Source organism: Cryptomeria japonica, chromosome 1, assembly GCF_030272615.1.
Source record: "Cryptomeria japonica chromosome 1, Sugi_1.0, whole genome shotgun sequence".
Lineage (NCBI taxonomy): Eukaryota > Viridiplantae > Streptophyta > Pinopsida > Cupressales > Cupressaceae > Cryptomeria > Cryptomeria japonica.
In genome coordinates, this window is record NC_081405.1 from 613,529,414 (window position 1) to 613,544,517 (window position 15,104).

Below are 15,104 nucleotides of genomic sequence, written 5' to 3' on the forward strand. Positions count from 1 at the left end.
GGGGATATTGGAAGAATCTAGGGTTTTCTTAGGTCCTAATACTCATTTTTATCTTGATAAGGTTGTTTTGATTTATTAAGTCATATTAGTTCTTGTAAGGCCTTTATCAATGTCTAAATGAAAAAAAGAGTTTATCCAAGGTTAAAATATGACACATAAAGGTGTAGGTCTTAACTTTTGGCTTCGTGGAAATCAACCCAAGAAAAATTTCAACTTAAGGTCTTGTAGGGATGAAATTAATTCACACACATCTATCTCTCTCATTTGGCATGATGTAATGAAAATATATCTAATTATCTTGTTTGATGGGATCATCAAAAATTTGGTCGCTAGGAGCTATATACATAGATAAATATATAATGTATCTATGTATATATGTCCTAGTGACCATCATTTGGGTCCCATGAGCTAATAAAACAAGATAATTCAATATTGTTTTATTGCATTGTGTTAGGTGAGAGAGATGGATGTATGCAAATTAATTTCAACCCTGTAAGAGCTTAAGTTTAAATCGTCTTCAAGTTGTCTTCCATAAAGCCAAGATGTTATACCTACACCTCTATGTGTCATATTTTAACCTTGAGAATACTTTTTTAACTCTTTAAGAATGAAAAAACATTACAAGTTCTATTGTGACTCAATAACTCAAAAGAATATCCTTACAATAAAAAATGATGAGTAGGACCTAGGAAGCAATAAACATTTAAACCATGTTAAAAAATGATAAATTGGTATCAAAGCAACTTGAAAAGTCAACAATTACTAGATCCCAAATTTTAAATTAAATGACACATACATTGCCCTATTTTAATACCATGTAATATTTAGATTAAGTGCCAAATTTTTTAAGTTTTGACCATGCTTGGGTGTGCCCCAAAGAATAGTGACAACACTAAATATAATGAGGTATTAAGTGCATCGATTTTTTTTTCAATGAATGAATCATATAAAGCTTACATAAGGAATCTATAAATATTCATCTAGACAAGGGTGGTGATCCAAAAAAATTCAAGGAACTGGTTTGGTATGAAGTTCTCAATGATAGGGAGAAAAAGGGAGATCTATGATCGATATGGAGAAGATGCATAGAAAGATGGAATGCAAGGGGGTGGTGCCTCACATAATCGCTTTGACATATTTGAGTCATTATTTGGAGTTTCATGCTTTCAAATATCTATTTTTGGTGGTGGTATTTTGAGAGGCAGAAGACATAAGTAAGGAGATGATGTGTACATCCTTTTCAAGGTCACCCTAGAGGAATTGTTCAGGATGCCAAGGATCTAACATCAAGGTCTCAATCATGTAGATTGTCCCTCATATTATAAAAAAAATACAACATGCCTACAATGATTGTAAAGGATTACGTGAGACTATTAGTGATAAGGATAAGTATAGGAAATGCAAAGGGTAAAAGGTTATTCAAGGGAAGAATACACTAGAAGATAATGTGGAGAAGTGGATGCAACATAGTTAAAAAATAGTGTTTCAACGTAAGGTTGATAAATTACCCAATACTATAACTACACAACTTGTTTTTGTATTATAATTAAAATATCATCCCAAGTTCAAGAGAAAAGGTGTTGATCACTATATATAGCACACTCTAACCTTGACAGAGCCTCCTTATGTTTTTCAATTACCCTTAAACACCTTGATGGTATGCAATCACTCCTCAAGTCTAACCTAAGAGAGATTATCGAACATGGTCAATATAAATCCATAAATGAGGAGGGCATGCTACTATATTAGTGGCCATTTATGAGAGGTTGACTATACATTCATTTCAATGTATCTATATGTCGTATTTTAGATCACTCTAACTAGAGAAACACATGCCTTTGGAAATTATTCTACCATCAAATTCACAATGCTTTATGAAAAAGTAGGAGCTGTAAAAATGACTCCCATAAACCATAGGAAGGAAGGAATTAGTTTTCTAATGGGAGAATATATAGGGTTTCCTTTAAACAATTAAAAACATGCCCAATTTATTTGCATAATTGATTGAAGATAAAATAAAAACCAATTCATCATCTTCCTTCTACAACTATTTGTAGCTGGTTTTTAGTTTGAATGAGGGGATTGAGTTGTTTATGTCCTTAAGAAAAAACAATGCTCCCTCTTTTTGGATCAAGTGTTGAAAGGTTTTTGATATACACTATTGTAAAGATATGCTTTGAATCTAATCATTTTTCACTTCATATTCTACAAAAAAACTTGGAATCATTTTCTACTCATTCTAAAGTTGCAATACTAACTCAATTCTTGTGATCAACAAAACAAATGGTTTGTTTTTACCTTTGCATAACATGTTAGAGTGCCCAACATTACAAACCATTAAAATTATCAAACCACATCACATCATACACATAAATATAAGCACATATATACCATATTTATATCCATTTGAATAAACATATTAAGGTGCTCCTATGAATTCTTGGTAGCATAAGAAGTCAAATTATACTAAAGTCTGCAACATATATATCATAAAAACCTAACTAAAGTCTACAACATATATATCACAAAAACTTAACTAAAGTTTGATATGAAGCTATGCAAAGTAGACAAAATATAAGCCCATAATTTCACCCAACTTTGTCTCCTACTTGTCCCAAAGTAGGCCCAAGTAACTGATTTTGTGCCAATGCCATTTCCCTAAAGTTAGTGTGAGTTGTTATATCTAGATGCTATGTAGTTAGGTTCTATTAAAACCCATTGGCCTTGCCTATTTGATGCCATCTAGGTTCATCAACTTCATCAATGTATTGCTCCACTCCCCTCCAATCTGATACCCACCCATAAAAACAATGGTGGTTGAAAGAGGAGCGACATCTACTTTAGCTCTTGTCCTCTAGATAGCTTTATATATATCCTTGCTCTTCTAATGGCTACATGATAATTACAAAGGGAATGTGGCTCCTTATTTTTAAGTTCATCCATGAGTTCTTTCCACCATTGTGCTACAAAATCCAACACATTCATGCGTATTGCATGTGCCATTTTGTCATATGTTGCATAAACTTCCCTTTTGGCAGTTAATCCTACTAGACAACAAGTTTACCAGTTAATAATATCCATTCATTAAGGTATAATCTTCATTGTTGGACTTTTCTCTAAGGGATAATGTGGTTATCCTTTCAATCTCTTTGTATTTGACCATTTGTTTTCCCCTGCTCTCTTCATGTATCATAAATGAATAAAAGGCTCTTATTTGAACATCCCCAACATATAAAAGAGGATTATAGTTAGCACTATAAGGTACAACAATATTATGTAAATAAAACTCACATAACGAATTTTTCAAATCTAGGGTAGATGATCAAAAAATAATGATGAATTATTGAGGAGTAACAAGAGAGAAAGGTAGACCCAAATACAATTGCATAAATTGAAAACTTAATTATTGCTCCTTAATAAATAATGTGTATACTCTTGTTGGAGGTTTGCAATTAGGTATTTGAGGGACCATGGTGTCCATGGTTTCAACCTTCTCAATTTGGCAATCTTGGTTTCCTTCTCTTGTATCTTCTCCTCGAAATTCTACTGCAATTTTGCCTTCTCATCCTTAGCTTCTTTTCATGTAGCTACAAATGCTTCACTTGCTTCCATAATTTTAATGCAATAGTAAATTAGGATATTGTAGATGAAATATGAGGGAATTGGATACCATCAATAGTTTTTATTACTTTTTAGTGACTCTTGCAGGTTCTTCATTCACAATTTATTCAATTATTATTTTTTATTCTTTTGCAGCCATTTTTGCTAGCCTATCCATATTGGTGTCCTCTTGCATGGTCACCTCCTCTTCCTCACCCATCTTCATTTCTTCTCCCTGTTCTCCTAGATTATGCATCTCAATCTCTTCTATTTCTTGCTTCTATTCTACCATATTTTCCTTTTAAATTTCTTCCATTTCCACCTCTCACTCTTCACCTACAGGTTGTGTCATTTTCATTGAAACCTCAACACCCTCCTCTGACCAATCTTCTATGGGTTTGTCAAATGAATTGAGATTGTTTTTAAAGGAACATTCCTTATCACCTATAATGAGTGGTCTTTTACAAAGCAAGTATTCCCTTTCACTGTGTTGGTTTCAAAAGTAATGTCAATAACTATATCAGGTTTTGTTTGGCCATTCTTAGCACCTCATGTTTCTTTTAATCTATGGAATTTTATAGGTGCTCCGAATGTAGTTTTTTGGTTTTTCCCTTTCTTCTCTACCTTCATGGCAACAAATAATTCCTGCTTGGTAAATCTAAAAGTAATAGATGGTGGCTTAAATCTAAAACAATATTGGTGGCAATGGCTTTTTCTTTTTGCAATGTTGATTGTTGTCTTACACCAAAGAAATTGGGTTTCTTCTTTAACACCTCAGATACAAGGGAAAACTCGGGTCTTTTCTTCTTCTTAACAACAATAGGTTGTTCTTCTTTTTTCTTCAGTTTGACTATAGATTCCTCATCTGTTCTAATATTATTTCTCCCTAAGGGTTTTGATTTTGTTTATGAAGGAGCAATCTTTTCTTTAGGTTTTTTCCTCTTCATAGAGGAGACTCTTTCTTTCCCTTTATTGGGTGTAGCAATAGGGGGTTTATCCTTTTCTTTTATCGAAGTCTTTCCCTTATCTTTACTCTTTTTTCCTTTTGATCATTTCTCACTCTCCTTAGATTTAGTTGTAGGCATGACCCTTTGGGCTAATTTATACCCGCTGATTTTGGCTATAGGAGGAATCATTTAAGGATCCTCTACTTCATACTTGGATGCTTAATACTCATGGTTTCCAAAGGAGTTATATGTGTCTTCTACCTCAGGAGAGCTATACTTTTCTTGCCCTACATCACTCGATTTCTTGCTACTCTCCCATTTTTCCATAATATTTTCCTAAACCTTAATTTTCTATCCTAGGACCCAATTTAGATGCTTAACTCTCTTTAATTTAAATTACTTCTCCCAAATCACATCTAAAAAATATATGCCTAAAATTATTTTAACAAGAATTGAAATTAACAGTGGTGAGACAATGATGTGTCCTTACATTTCCGCACCTTTGTTCCTATTCTTATGAAAAAGTGTGCCAGATAGTCAAGCACGTTTACCAATCTCCCATGGTCTAAATTGTTGGAATCCAAGAACACTAAGAGGGGGGGTGAATCAGTGTTCTACGGACAAGATTAATTTTAACCTTATTAACACAACAACTTAGCAACCGGTATGCATAAAAGCAGATAACAATAAGTAATAATTGTTGGCAATATGGTGGAATTGATTATGTGTTGCATTGATGTTTTGTCATTGATGTCAACACTAGTTGTTTTGGTTAGTTATCGACAGACAAGTTTTGGTTATCGGTAGAAGATCTTGTGTTACAGGTAAGGGTTTAAGGTTTTACTAGCAGAGCTTTCACTGAGAATCTTTGACAGGATGTGCAAGTGGTGTTGGTACGACTTCTAGATGGAATTCAAGATGCAAAAGGTGATCCTTGATCGTGCCTCAACTGATTGGAGACATCGCTTTGGCGTGGTGGACCCAGATTAGGTCTGGTACCTATCTAGGTTATGAACCGGTATCATGTTAACGTGTTCTCTACACGTTACCAGGATGATTTATGGATTGGTTATTGTTGTTTTGGTCTAAAGATGACATAGCATATCATTGTAATATGGCTGTATGTAATGATCTTATTGTAATATCTTTTAGGTGGCCAATCTAATTGGTTTAGGCCTTAGGGTTTGTATAAATTGATGTAAGATCTCACTATAGATTGTGTGTCATGGTCATGAAATGTAATATCATATGCGAAGGATATTTGGCCGATCATAGGTGATCGAATTGGGTTTAAGTAAGAGGTCAAAGGCCCTCGACATTGAGCTTAGTCGAGACTGTTATCAGGCATGGTAGATGCTATCTCTGGCAGTTCATTCTTCTAGATTGTTGTCCAATTATCTTGAGGTGGTTATAACCTCTCCGTAGTCAGTGAGACTCTTTTGTAATGAGCAGTACGCTCTAGGCAGTGTGCCTTCCTGCATGTGTAGGCCCCTTATTGTATCACATGCTTTCTGCAGAAGTATCATCTGACTATGGGTAGGCTTCCCAACGTAGTTTTTCCCTTTACCAGGTTTTCCATATACAAATCATGGTGTTATGTGGTATGGTTACATTGTGTTAATTCTCTGTTTCATTCTTAAGTTTAATTGCTTACAGGTATTTGTTTCTGCTATTCCAGTATTCAATGTTTATGTGCTCCGGTTAAAGGTTATAAAGTGGTTTGATTAATATAATCTGTTGACAACTGATTCACCCCCCCCCTCTCAGTTTTCCATCGGTTATCCTAACAATAATGCAACCACAAATATGAGCACCATGACACATAGATTTATATGTGGAAAACCTCAAGGAGGAAAAACCACAGTGGGATTGGAGACCCACAATATCTATCCACTGATCAGTTGAATAAATATTACATAAAAGGGGCCTGCATATGCAGGAAGGTTAATAGCCTAGAGCACATTGCTCATCACAAAAGGAGCTTCACTGACTACAATAAACATTTGGACTACAATCCGGAAAGAAAAGTGAACTGCAAGAATAACATCTCCTATGACTGAGTACAATTCCGGTTAAGCTCAATGCCAGAGGTCTTAAACCTCTTACACAAACCTAATTCGATCACTTATGATCAAGCAAATCCTCTGCATATGATTACAACTTTATTCGCACATAGATAATCCCATAACCCATGATCGATGATCTACGAAGAGATCTTACAACATATTTATACCAACCCAAGACCTAAACAATTAGGTCGGCCACCTAAAAGATAATACAATACATCCATTACATAAACCCGCAAACCGATGATAAACCAAGTCGGACTAAGACTAAAACAACATTAACCAAACAATAAATCCAACCAATAGCACATCGGGAGCATCAACCAACACGTTACATAAACCGGTCCATAACCTAACAAAATAACACATAATAGCACGAGACCTAAAATAGGTCGCTATAAGACAAATGCAACGCCACCGATCAACTAGAACATGAACATGATAACCGTCAACATCTTGAGAACCTTCTAGAAGCCACACAAATACCACTTATCAAATCCACCAAAAGATCTTCAACGAAGCTCTACCGGTAAAACCCTTACTGATAACCAAAAGGCTTACTAGAACATATGATAGCTTCTGGATCACCAAAATTCTGAACCAACTAAATGTGACACGCATCTAAATGATTGAACCAAACCAATTCCACCAAACTAAATGTACCAGAGAATACTCGAGATGATCTCTTGATCAAAATCACAATCCAACCACTCTACCGAAACCCGGTAGACAACCAAACAAGCTAGTGTTGACAATAATGACACACATCAATGCAACACATAATCAATTCCTCCAAATTGCCAACATAAATGACTGAGAATTTTGAAACGATGTGAGTATAGAATTGACATTCTCCCTTCACATAAAAAATATCCGATAATAATTTTTGCTACTATAGCCCATTTAGGCGGAAGAGAAACCCTTCTAGTCCCTTGCTTAGAAACTTCCAATGGTGGGTCCCCAAGTTTGGTGAATTCTATTCGAGCTGAGATAACGTCATGGTGTTCTAAGTATTCATCCCACTCTGTTGAAAGGCCAATACCTTCTATAATTGCCATCATGGTGGCATCTACTGATAGTCCCTTAACAATTTCTACATTGTCCTATAAAGTCTATGTAAACTACAAACTACTTCATTTTCATAATCTCCCAACTTAGAAAAATACTCCATCTATCGCACATTTACCAACTCATCATTGTATTCATGGGAATTATCGACCAAACTGAAAGCTTTTTCTAAAGGGGTCTCCTCCCATTGCTCTATATCACCTCAAAATTCCTCTAAACCTAACTTTCTAAATTCCCCAACTTTGACACTTATGCCTATTTAAATATTTGTTCCACGTAAAAAAATTGACTACACAACTAGTTGCTTTTGAAACATTGTGAAGGCAAGGTAAGGGAATGGTGAAAGGTAGATGAAAAAAAAAGAAATGACAAGATGTGACAAATTTTTTGGAGAGAACTTCACTGCATTGATGAGGAGTAATAATGATTTAGAAAATATTTGAACACTATATTACAAGTTTATAACTATAAAAACTATCTTTCTAAAAAATCAAAATTATAGCACCCCTAACTTAAAATAAGCAAGGTGTCCTCACGTGCGAAAGGATGGGGTAGAGGAGTTGAGTTTATTATGAGTGCAAAAAGTATTAGAATTCATGATTGTTGAATTCCCACAAGCCCAAATAATCATTTGCAAGAATGTTGTTACACACAAAGGAGAAATTGCACAACAAACGAAAATATTGAAGACAATAACAAGAACTGAATGCTTGATTGAATATTGCTTGATTTACAATGAAGGATATGCCATCCTTATAAAGAAATCTAATTCTAAAGATAGAAACCCTAAAAATCAATTAATAATTAATAATGAATTAATTATTAATATACCTAAGGGATGCATGCATGTTAAATGATTATTAAATGCCTAAAAAGCTTCCTAAATTTAGCTTAAGTGAAAAAAGAAAAAGGTGACTTAATTAATCAATCAATATGATTAAATTAATTAAGTAAATAAAAACTTTTACTCTAACACCCCCCCTTAAGATGAATTTAGGGAGTAGCCAAAAATCTAAGTGCATGAAAGCAACTACATGCAACAATGCAAATTTGGGTCCCGACAACAAGGCCTGATGAGGTACCCAATCACAACATGCAAATCTCTGTAAAGTGGAGAAAATGAGAAAACCTAGTGGGAACAAAATTCCTCTCCAAAAAGAGATGAAGGAAGACCATGAAGCCCTCCAAAAATGTAGAATCTCCTATATATGTTCCTCCATAGGAAGTGTAGACACATAAATATGTCCATTTTAATTAAATGAATATTTCGTATTTATTTGATTAAAAATCCACTAGCCATCAGTTAATTAAATTAATATTTAATTAATTCATCTTCAAAAACATTCTCCTATTAATTAAATAAATTATTCAATTTATTTTAATTAATTCATTAAACCAAATTCAGAATCAATTAAATGAATAAATCATATTTATTTTATTTAATCCCCTTTTCCTCTTTTAAATAAATTAAATAAAACATTTATTTAAATCATTTATCCCCCCCACTTGCATTTTCCTACAAATGCAACTTGCACACATTTATTGAAATAAATAAATTTTATTTTAATTAAAATCCTATTTTCCCTCACCCACCAAATCCACTTGCATTCCTAAACCCCCTTCTAGATTCTTCTAACCCCTTCCTAATTAACCTAATCCAGCCCCTAATTATTGTCACATTCCTAATCAACTTGGAGTCATTTATCAAAGAACTCAAAGTCTTTGAAAAGCATTTAATGCTTTGTGTGTTCAACAATCTAACCTCTAGTCTTCCAAAACTACTAATGGCTCTTACATGACCATTAATGGCTCTTACATAACCATTTGTGGTTAATTCAACTTGCACTCATATGTCTTCTCAAGCATTTATCGCTTTGACCATGGTTATCCCTTTTGCCTTTGCACAAGAGTTTATCCATTGGATTAAAGCTTTATTCTTTGAATAAAGAATTTATTCATTCAACCTAACCTTGACCTTAACTCCCAAGTTAACTCTCAGGTCATGTCAAACATTTAATGCTTATTCCCTCTCCTCTCAACCTATCTCACATTGACACTTGTCATCCTGGGATTGGGTTGAAAGCCTTCACATGGATTGAATATCATTCAATCCTGACCCTTGTTGAGATTACTCAATCTCAACCATCCATTGCTCCATTTTTCCTATAAATAGAGCTCACATTCCTCATTTTCAAATCTTCAAGCATTTTGCATTCATAGTCATAATCCAGATCCTAAAAACTTGTATGCATCTAAGTTATAGAGAATTTTAGAGAGCATTTAGCATATCTTACTCATATTCACTCTTTTGGATTAAAATCAACACTATATTAGATAATAATCTCATTTCTAGTTTATTCATACTTGCATAGCATTTAGAGTAATCATCTACAATCTTGAACCTCCATAAGCATCCATAGTGCAAAAAGCTGCTGAGAGCTACACTAATTTGGAACTTGGAGAGGAGAGGAACAAGGAAGGAGAAGCTACCAGCATGGTAGAGAGCATATGGAGAGGTTTAGTTACTTTTTGTAGATTCCTTAAGCTTTCTTTTTGTTTAGTAGTATCTTTCTTGATACGCTTGCTTAGGATAGTTTTAAATTGGTGATTTCTAACACTAATATCTAACAATTGATTTCTTTTGTTTCCTATGTTGTGTTTATCCTAACTAACATTGTCCTTTTTTTTGCAGAGCATCATTTGGTGAACCCGACGTGAGTCCAAACACCCAAATTTTTTTTTTTTAACACAACTAACTTTTTTGAATGTTGAGCTTGACACACAGGTCGTGCTTTAGTGCTTTTGATCGCGTTGTAGCGTTATTGCAATTTGACATTCTAGTGCTATTGTATTTACAATAGCTCTATTGTCTCAAATTTGGTGCTATTGACCCTTATTTAGCGCTTTTGTGGCTTAAATAACACATTTGTTCTTGTTTTGGTGCTTTTGTATTTGCTGTCAAAGTTTTTCTTTTAGCACTTTTGTCTTCGTTTTTAGCGCATTTGTGTTAAATAGCACTTCTGTTTGCACATAGAGTAGCGCTATTGTAACATAACGTTGTAAAAAAAGACCATGTAACTGAAAAAGTATTTTTTCTTAGGTTTGTTTAAGCCCTCCCTATGTTTGGATTTTACTGACTATTCATTTCTTGTGCAGGTCTAAACTAAGTTCTTTTATTGTTTAAATGGTGAAAATTTTGCAATCGGTGCTCTAAAAATTGAACAAAAACAAACATTTCATTTCTTGCAAGTTAGGATAAAGTTGGTTTTGGTGCTCTAAAATTGAGCAAAAATAAATTCATTTCTTGCAAGTTAGGATACACTCTTTTTGGTGCTTAAAACAAAAAAAACAAATTTCATTTTATTGCATCAAACTTAAGTAAAACTCACAATCCACACTTCAAAATTTGGTGCAAATAAAAGGAACAATCCATTTGTCTTATTTTGCAAAGCGATTTACTTCATGCATACGTGTTTCAAATTAAGTTGACCAGAATTTCAAATTCTAGTTTACTCAAACATTTTGCCTTTGAAGTTAAAAAGAACACCATGATTGTTGGAGCAACATCTCCGAATATTTAAATCACATTGCGATGATGAGTTAAAAAGAACAAGTGCATTTCGTGTTTGGCACACTTGTGCAAAAGAGTCTATCGAGTGGTCCTACTTCTAACACACACTATCCTCTCCCTTGGCTTTCGTGGTCCTAGGTGCAAGAGAAAAGTATTAGTAACACTCAAGTTTTGTCTTTTTAAGAGAGGCCTGCCAAGAGACACATCACTCTTGGGAACAACCTCGCGTGGTAAATCCTTCGAGCTGCTATAGAAATCAGGTGAGAGCGAAAGCTGTAGCCTTGGGTATAGTTGTTTCTATGGTGTAACTTGCCGAAAGGACAAATGGGCCCCACCACAAGTTACAAGGCTCTTAAGTGAGTCACTGCAGAATGAACTTATGTCCAAAAACATAAAAAATTACTAAACACCTTTATGTAGTAGCCCACCCGTTCTATTGATTGAGGATACTTGTGATATAATTCAGTGCAAGAGCATAGATGGTTTTGCTCCCAAGATACTCACCATACATATTTCCTTGAGTAGAAACATAACTTTTTGAAGAGTCACTTGTGGCTTGATGAAAGTGATGACTCCCCCATCATAGGGATCATCTATTTGTTATGCTCGTGCAAGACTTAGTATATCACATCCTTACCTGCCATGACGGGATTCATAAGGTATGTAGTACCAAAGTCGAAGAAATATCAAGATGTGGGCTAAATTTATCGCAACTGGCCATTTGACCTTAGGGATAAAGAGTGTTTGAAGTGTTTTTGTTTTTGAGTCAAGACCAGTGCAAATTGGGCCGACTTCAAACTTTGGAAAACACCTAAAAATAAACTTAAAGGAAAGGGTCATAAAAAGTCCAAGGATTGGGTTGATCTAGACCCATACTTATTTGTGCCTTTTGAGGCAACATTCTTGTGTTTGTGTGCTTGCTTTGTTTTCTTGTCAAAGAAAGAATTAAAATATTGCTTGAATCAAACGCAAAACATCACTTTTTAGAGTGTCTCTACATCTAGGATAAACTTGTCTTAAGAGACATTTCTACGCATGTTAAAACTAGTTTATGAGTGGATCCTCTCATTACTAGGTAGTTGAGTTTGTAACACATCTCATCTAGGATAAACTTGTCCTAAGAGACATTTCTACACATGTTAAAACTAGTTTATGAGTGAATCCTCTCATTACTAGGTAGTTGAGTCTGTAACACATCTCAGATTTCTTTAAACCTTATCACATCAAACCTTATAAAAAACAAGAAGCAATTCAAGAAGAAATCTTTGGTCACATCTACCTCTAAAGTGCTCGAGATCCGTATGCAAAACATTTCACCAACCATAAATCTCTCATTTCATCAACAACTCATCATCATTTTCACCCAACTTCAACAAAAACTTGTAAACAAAATGGCTCATACCAGGTCCAAGTCTAGACAACAAGAAATTGAAGAGGAAGAGGAGGAAAATATCAATGAATTCCAAGAAGCCCTTGGAGGAAACGTAAATGATGACAATCTAGGCACTCCTACTCCCGCGGCAATAGAAAGGGCGCAACACAACCCTCTCTTCAATAGGATTTTTGATGAAATACTCAAGAGTAATGTTGATGCTCACTTTTTAAAACTTGCTCAAGAAGGAGCCAAACTCCCCTCTGACTTTGATTTGGCACAACTAAGACAAGCATCAGAACGTCAAAGTCGTAATAAGGATGAAAGAGGTCGAGAGCACATTTGATACAACTTTCATCAAGGTAATCCCCCACCTCCTCCTCCTCCAAATGAAATAGACATGTTGTGGAAACAAGTCAAAAATTTCGCTCAACAACTTCATAGGGGTGTAAAAACAAATCAATTTTCACTCAATGACATTTGTCCCTATCCCCTTTGATAGGAATTTTCATATGCCACCTTTTCTGCGAGGGTTTGAAACACCCAAGTTCGAAAAGTATAGAGGAAAAGGAGATCCTCGTGATCATGTTAGAGAATTCCATTCAGCTTGCCTCAAAGTGGCATATGAGGATACATACCTAATGCGACTTTTTCCCCAGAGCTTGGGAGGAACAACCACATCATGGTTTTCCCGATTACCAGGTGGCATTAGGACATTTGAAGAGTTAGTCCAGAAATTCTTGGCACATTACTCACACAACATTGAACGTGATATCACCATGGCTAATCTATGTAACACTAAACAAAAACTAGGTGAACTATTCTCAGTCTTTCTGCAACGATGGCATCAAATGTTTAGCAGACGTTCTCTTCAGTTACCTGAACAAGAACTAGTGGAAATATTTATTTCCAACTTAAATGACGAAATGGAATTTCACCTCGACGTAAAAGACACAGACTCTTTCAATGACATGATCACCAAAGGCTTAAAGTTTGAGTGGGCTCTCATCAAGAAAGGACTTATCAAGATATATAATGAGCCAAAGGATGGCCCTCGCCCACTCTTCAATAGTGACAAACCAAGCTTCTGGAACAAAAACAAAAATGTTGTCAACGACGGGGTTGTGGATGCAAGAACTATCAAAAGTGCACAACTTGTAGTTCAATTTGCAGGACAAAATCCCCCATCTCAGACTAACATAGTTGCTCCTCCAAATCAAGGCCGCATCACATCTCAAGATGAACCCAGACTGTGTCAACAAAAACCAAAGCAAACATACACTCCCTTAGGGGAACCCATCGAAATAGTATTACGACAACTGGTTTCTCAAAATCTGGTAACCTTACCCAAAACATCAAATTATGAACCTCAAGTCAAACCTTCATGGTGGAGGGATATTGAACACTGCGATTTCCATCAAGGGAAGGGACATAAGACAAGCAATTGTCATAGATTGAAAGATCTTATTCAGGATATTATTGATTGAGGTGAAATCGAAATCGAAGGACATGACCCTAAGACAATAAAAAATGATCATCTTATGTTTAAAAATCCACTTCCATCACAAGATCAAAGGGATCCTTCCACTTCAGGGAGAAACACAGATACCACCAATTATACGCAAGTTGCGTATAATTATACTATGAATCACCTATACGATGCCAGTGAACAAATTGCAACTATAACCATAAAAAATCCCAGCTCCACTTGCAATGTTGTTACATGTTGCAACAAGATTATAGGAGTTGAGAAAATACACCATAGGAGCCCAAATGATCTCTGCAAGCTGAAAAACCTGTTACAAGGAGAAGCAAGGAAGCAAATCACAGAAGGAACAAAACACGGGAAAAATATGCTCCAAAAGAGAGAGCTCAATAATCTCCAAAATGTATTGTCAATAATAATCATTCTTCATACAATGAAAAGAAATAACTCAACCTTTAATAGGTCAAGAAACCCTAAAAGGGAAAACCTAGGTTTGCACAAAATAATTAATTATATGCACCTAAAGTTAGCTTAAGTGTAAAAGAGATAAAGGGAACTTAAATAATTAAACAAATATTGTTTAATTAATCAAGTAAATACCCAAATACTCTAACACCCCCCCTTAAGCTAGACTTAGGGAGAAGCTAAAACCTATAACAACTACTAAAAGCAATAAAGATGGGTCCCGGTAACAAGGCCTGATCAGGTATCCAAATACAATGAAATCTCTATGAACTGGAGAAATAGAGAAAACCACATGGGAACAAAACTCTACTCCAAAAAGAGATGGAAAAGAATACCACTGAAGCATGAAGAACCTGCAAACTCTGTCGAAAAATAATTGCTGATCTGAAGAGCCTCCACTGAAATAGAACAAGACGAGGTAGAGAAGACTGTAATCTGTATGAGTGCCCTCAAATGACACTACTTGAATCAGAAGGCAAACAAGGCAAACAACTGAAATCAAAGATATAGATGGCATGAGACACCAAAG

General features: G+C 35.1%; 1 pseudogene; it reads left to right on the top strand.

Annotated features, from left to right (window-relative positions):
* The first annotated feature begins 858 nt into the window (after positions 1 to 858).
* On the top strand, positions 859 to 1,824 carry LOC131858193 (dnaJ protein homolog ANJ1-like; annotated as a pseudogene).
* The last annotated feature ends 13,280 nt before the right edge of the window (positions 1,825 to 15,104 follow it).